We start from the raw sequence: 6,984 nt of genomic DNA on the forward strand, positions 1-6,984 counted from the left end.
CTAGAGTCTTCTCTTCTCCAGGCTGAACACCCCCAGCTCCCTCATCCTGTCCTCACAGCAGAGATGTTTCAGCCCTGGTAAAGTTCACTGCCAGTGTCTCCCCTCCATGACGATGCTGCTTTTGCTGCTTTCCGTTCAAACCCTTGCAAACCCTCTAAGCAGCAGATGGCAGCCAAGCCCCATTACAAAACCTGCCTCTGAGCTGCAGATGGCTGAGCCAAAGGCAAAACTCATTCACACTGTGCCCAGCCAGACTGACTGAACAAGCACAAACATGCTGACACCTGGAGGACTTCATGTAGTAATGTCATGTAGGAAGAGAATCTGGAGCCCATTTGCAGTCCAACACGTTTCCCAGCATCGCTGTGACTGAGGTCCCTGAAAGCCAAACCACCTCCCAGCAAAAAAAAAACACAACCAACCAACAAAACATCTTCTATAAACAGCAAAGCATCTTAATAAAAGTCAACAGCAAAGGAATGGGAAGACATTGACACTGTGGGAGCTCTCCACCTGGTAGGTTTTCTCCTTGTTTCCTAGGCAATCTTAGATTTTCAAAGGACAAGATGACATTTCAGTATAAATGTGTATTAATAAAAAGCAGTTGTTTGCAAACCTGCAGCTCTGCACCAGTTACACTGCAGGGAAAGTGCTTGCCTGAGGTGGATCAGGAGCTTTGCCAGGCATAAGACCCTGCCATTAGTTTCCCCTAGGATTCTGGATCTATCAGAGCAAAACAGAGCTTAATTATAAACACTTGGGTTCATTCTCCCCCTCTCCATATGATATAGTTGGAGTGATACGTGGTGTTCTGGATTCCTCCAAACTCATTGTCAGGGAGGTAAGGGGAAGGTGAGGTGGGGGGAAAAAAAACAACCAAACAACTGAAGTGGATTAGTATGCCTCCTGTACCTGCAGAGGAGGCAGGGAGGCTTAGCTGGTGAAAAGCAAGTTCATTGGCATGAATTTCAAAGTGAATCCAGGGGCCTCACAGACTGGGAGCTTTAGTCAAAGGAGCTGCTGCTGGCATTTGAACAGGAGTGTAAATGGTGGAGCACTGCAGGCAGAACAGAAAACAAAGGCTATTTCTTCCTTTATTCTCCAGACTTAATCAAAGCTATTACTACTACTAGATTATTATGGGTTTAAGCATCAGATATGTATTAAGAGGCAGCAGGTCAGACAATGACACCCTGCTGCTATTTGAGACCTGGTCAGGCAATGGAAGTCAATGAGAGCTTTGCTCCCTGTACCCAGGGTTGTCTGTGATGAAAGCTGGGACTGAGCCCAACTCTCTGGAGTTGGCCAAGTGTCTTGGTTTAGAAAGCCATAAGAAAGTTCTCTCAGGTATTAATTAGTGCCTGTGGGAGACAAAGTGTTCTGGATTTTCCTCCTCTGAGTTGTGATGCTTCCATTAAGCTCGACCTAGAAGAATGGAGTATCACATAGCATGCCCAGAGCTCCTCCCTTTCTGAACACAGGGCTGTAGAACCTGGTGTCCTGTTACAGGGGCAAACGCACCTGCTCTCAGCACAATTGCAGCTTCAAGTTGACAAATCACCTATTCAGGGAGATGTCCCTTTTCCTGCCAGGGCTATGCTGGGAGTTGCTGGCTGGTTCCTCGGATCAGAAGGTTTGGCAATAGTTACGACACCAGGAGAAAGTTAAGGGGGTTCAGCTGTCAGCTGGTGAGATGAAGAGATAAGTGTGCCCAAAAGTTCCTCCACTCCAGCCTTGCCTCTCCCATCTGGCTGCCTTGAACATGTTTAGACACATGTGATACAGAGAGCTTTGCTGCACCTCTCAGTGCTGATGAGGGGAGGAATGCAGATCAAGCCACAAAGGTACAGAGCAGGTACTGTGAGCAGCAACAATGTGCATCCTGAACCAGCTGCATCCTGTGGAAGGCTGGAGATGGAGGCAGGCTCTGCTGCCCTTAAAAATCTCAGAGGGTGCTGCTGTACATCCTCAAACCACTGCCTGGTGTTACAGCTCTGGGCTTAATTGCCCATGACCTCAGATTATGGCCCAGAAAGGACCAGATCAAGTGTCAGAGAAAAGGTGTTCCAGCTGTTAAATAGCTGCTCTAGGATTTGGGACACTTGCTCTCCCCAGCCAGAGGAATCTGACTTCATGAACCAGCGGCAGAGCAGAGTCACCTGCTGCCCAAGGCAAGGTGTGAACTGCAGTCCTCTTACCTCAGCACCCTTTGGTGTGCCAGTCCAGCTGACTTGCACCAGGACTCCTCCGAACCTGCCTGCTGCAGTCAGCATAAGGAAGGGTCTCATGGTCTGATAGTGAGCTGACAGTAATAGCAAACTGTTCCACTCCTCCAGAGCCTCCAGCAGAGAGGGTGACAGGACATATTGGCAAACAGTGTCACACCAGAACATGCAGGGAGTAAACAGGAACCTAGCAGGGGAAGAGAGAAGCACAAAGTGCTATTTCTCGCCTCCTTTCTGCTTGGGAGCGATTTGCAGTCACAGTGGAACTGGAGAGGCTTTAATAAATGATGTCTCCCCTCCCTCCAAAAGCCTTCCTTGTGCTTCAGCAGCACAGGCAAATGTCAGCATGGCAAGGACTCCGAGGTGTCCTCTGGAGAGCTTTGCATCTTAGCAGCTGTCCCCAGCACACAGACACTGTTGGGACAATAAAACGTGGCTCAGGGCTGCTGTCCTACAACTGATTAGGTCAGCTGTAAATATTGGGCCTGCACAGTAAATACATGGGAGCAGATTGTGCTGACTTGTTAAATATAAATGAAAACATAATTAGATTTATAAGGTGTCCCTCCCCCTCCTCACACCCAGGAAGATCATTTACCAAAGGGGGTGGGGGTTGGGGGGGTTGGAGGGAAAGAGCCAGCCCTCACAACCTGCTGAAATATCATTATTAACATGCACATGAAAAGTCAATTATGCCAGAGGGAGGTATTTAAGTGAAGTGAGTTTCCATACTCTGAGATTACACCTTGGGGATTCTCCATGTCTTATTTATTTATTTATTTATTTATTTTCCCTGAGATCTGCTGCTGCTGCTGCTGCTGCTGCTTAGCAGTGAGGAGCAAAAATGGTACCAAGGAGGCGGTTTGAGATTCCCCCCCCCCCCAAGAAAACAGCCAAATATGCAGATAAATGAAATATTCCCAGCCCCCTCAAGATCTCTCCCTTGTCACCATACCACAGAGACTCCAGACTCTATCCACTCAGTGCAGGGATATTTTCTGGTGTTTAGTTTGAAGTGACACCAGGGACTGGGCTTCCAGCACCTCCCTGGGGAGGAGGTTTTTACTGTGCCTGCTGTTCTTAGTGCCAGTATTTATTATTTGTATTGCAGTGGTGCCTTGAGGCTTCTACTGGGACCTGGATCGCATCAGGCTGGATGTGCACAGGAGAAAAAAAAGGCAATTTCTGCTTTAAAGAACTTGCAGTGTAATAGAATATCTCTAGAGAGGGAGACTCCACCACCTCTCTGGGCAGCCTGTTCCAGGGCTCCTTCACCCTTCAATTAAGGGAGTTCCTCCTCACATTTAGATGGGACTTCTCATGTTCAGGTTTGTGCCTTGGCCTGCCACTGGGCACCAGTGCAAAAAGCCTGGTCCCAGTCACAGTATCACAGTATCACAGTATCACAGTATCACTTAGGTTGGAAAGGACCTCGAGGATCATCGAGTCCAACCTATCAACACAGAAGGACCTCGAGGATCATCAAGTCCAACCTATCAACACAGACCCCATGACTAGACCATGGCACCAAGTGCCACGTCCAATCTCCCCTTGAACACCTCCAGGGTCGATGACTCAACCACCTCCCTGGGCAACCCGTTCCAATGACCAATGACTTGCTCGGTGAAGAACTTCCTCTTCACCTCGAGTCTAAACCTCCCCTGGCACAGCTTGAGACTGTGTCCCCTTGTTCTGGTGCTGGTTGCCTGGGAGAAGAGGCCAACCCCTTCCTGGCTACAACCACCCTTCAGGTAGGCAATGAGGTCTCCCCTGAGCCTCCTCTTCTCCAGGCTAAACAACCCCAGCTCCCTCAGCCTCTCCTCACAGGGCTGTGCTCAAGGCCTCTCCCCAGCCTTGTTGCCCTTCTCTGGACACTTTCAAGTGTTTCGATGTCCTTCTTAAACTGAGGGGTCCAGAACTGGCCACAGGACTCAAGGTGTGGCCTAACCAAAGCAGAGTACAGGGGCACTATGACCTCCCTGCTCCTGCTGGCCACACTATTCCTAATGCAGGCCAGGATGCTATTGGCCCTCCTGGCCACCTGGGCACACTGCTGGCTCATATTCAGGCAGCTGTCAATCAGCACACCCAGGTCCCTCTCTGTTTGGGAGTCTTTCCAGACACTTCCCTTGCCAGTCCCTTCAGCCAAGCAATGCTTAGGTAGATGCTGCATCAGATTAAAAGGGAAACCAGGTTAAAGAACCAAACCTTAGCTCCCTCTTTAATTGTAACTTATCTAGGAACAAGTTCTTTACTGTGAGGGTGGTGCAACACTGGAACAGGTTGCCCAGGGACGTGATTGAAGCCCCTACCCTGGAGATATTCAAGGTGAGGCTTGACAAGGCCCTGGGCAACCTGATCTAGTTGAGGTTGTCCCTGCTGACTGTGGGGACGTCAGACTGGATGACCTTTTGGATGTCCCTTCCAACCCAGACCACTCTGTGATTCTAGGATTCTTTGATTCTATGATTTTTTAATTCCCTGATCCTATGATTCTGTGATTCTATGTTTCTATGATTCCATGATTCTTTGGTTCTATGATTCTAGGCCTCTAGAATGCTGTGATTCTAGGACTCTAGGATTCTTTGATGCTATGATTCTCTGATTCTATGATTCTCTACTTCTGTGCTTCTGTGTTTCTGTGATTCTATGATTCTAGGACTCTAGGATTCTATGATTCTTTGATTCTATGATTATAGGATTCTTTGATTCTGTGATTATAGTGTTCTTTGGCTCTATGATTATAGGGTTCTCTGGCTCTATGATTCTCTGGTTCTCTGATTCTTTGGTTCTAGTGCCTGGAAAACTGCTCATAAATACCTGCTGAGTTGCCAAGCCTGTGTTTAAGGCTTGTCAGTCATCAACAAATCTTAAAGACTTAAGATCCCACTCTTTGACGCTCCCCCCATCACTTCCCAAGTCCAATGGCAGGGCAGAGCAAGGCAGTGATGCTGAGCTCTGGGCTCAGCTCATCTGGCAGGATGCATCACAATGTGCGAGAGGAGGGCTGCGCGAGAGCTCCCGAAAAGGTCATTGGTATTTTTGGAGCAATAAATCACAGAGGGGAAAGATTTGCATTTTGGCTGCATAAAATCCAGGGCTGGATTAAAGAGAGAGAGAGAGAGAGGGGAGAGAGAGAGCATACTTTGCAGTAATATTTCTCTCCTGACTTGTTTTATTAGCTTCCTTTAAACATGTTACATTATTGCTTATAGAATTTCATTTACTTGGATTGGCAGCTTGATAAATACGTCTATTGGCGATGATTTGGATTGCTCTGGGCATTAATATTATTAAAACCTGTCACAGGGAAATGTCTGAAAGATGACTTACTGTAAAGATTACAGCACGAAATAAATCACACAATGGTATTTGTTACCGTTTATGGCCTCTTGGAGCCGAGTCAATCCCTTTTTATGTTGCATTATTTTTCAAGTTTTTATAGCCTCACATTATATATCGCTGTCAGGAGGGAACAGATGGGGTGTCAAACACGAGCCTCCTGAATAATTCCCACCCTCGGGTTATTTGTATGAAGGACAAGTGTAAAACTGTGTTCTCAAGGGAAAAAAAAACCCAAAAAGGAAAAGAAAAGGGAAAAGAAAGGGAGAGAGAGATGGATAGATAGAGGTGGAGAAAGCGGTGCTCCACACATCGTGCTGTTTGGGCACTGCCTTGCTGGGTGAGGGCTCTCTGGGAAATGTGGCACAGCACAGAAGGCCTCACGAGTCAGGCAAGTTTGGAATAGAAGCATAGAATCAATCATAGAATCAATAAGGTTGGAAGAGACCTCAGAGATCATCAAGTCCAACCTTCCTGAGCTGCACAGAATCACAGAGTGGTTGGGGTTGGAAAGGACCTCCAGAGATCTTCTTGTCTGGAGATACTCAAGCACAACCTGGAGGCATTCCTGTGTGATCAGCTCTAGGTGATCCTGCTCTGGCAGGGGGGTTGGACTGAATGAGCTTTTGAGGTCCCTGCTGTGAGTGTGTGATCCAGTCCAACACGAGCCTCCTGAATAATTCCCACCCTCGGGTTATTTGTATGAAGGACAAGTGTAAAACTGTGTTCTCAAGGGAAAAAAACCCAAAAAGGAAAAGAAAAGGGAAAAGAAAGGGAGAGAGAGATGGATAGATAGAGGTGGAGAAAGCGGTGTTCCACACATCGTGCTGTTTGGGCACTGCCCTGCTGGGTGAGGGCTCTCTGGGAAATGTGACACAGCACAGAAGGCCTCACGAGTCAGGCAAGTTTGGAATAGAGGCATAGAATCAATCACAGAATCAATAAGGTTGGAAAAGATCTCAGAGACCATCAAGTCCAACCTTCCTGAGCGGCACAGAATCACAGAGTGGTTGGGGTTGGAAAGGACCTCCACAGATCTTCTTGTCTGGAGATATTCAAGCCCTGCCTGGAGGCATTCCTGTGTGATCAGCTCTAGGTGATCCTGCTCTGGCAGGGGGGTTGGACTGAACGAGGTTTTTGAGGTCCCTTCTGTGAGTGTGTGATCCAGTCCAACACGAGCCTCCTGAATAATTCCCACCCTCGGGTTATTTGTATGAAGGACAAGTGTAAAACTGTGTTCTCAAGGGAAAAAAACCCAAAAAGGAAAAGAAAAGGGAAAAGAAAGGGAGAGAGAGATGGATAGATAGAGGTGGAGAAAGTGGTGCTCCACACATCGTGCTGTTTGGGCACTGCCCTGCTGGGTGAGGGCTCTCTGGGAAATGTGGCACAGCACAAAAGAAGGCCTCACGAGTCAGAC

The sequence above is a fragment of the Melanerpes formicivorus genome, unplaced genomic scaffold (assembly GCF_026170545.1).
Source record: "Melanerpes formicivorus ecotype bairdi unplaced genomic scaffold, bMelFor1.0.p_v2 SCAF_34, whole genome shotgun sequence".
NCBI classification, from domain to species: Eukaryota; Metazoa; Chordata; class Aves; order Piciformes; family Picidae; genus Melanerpes; species Melanerpes formicivorus.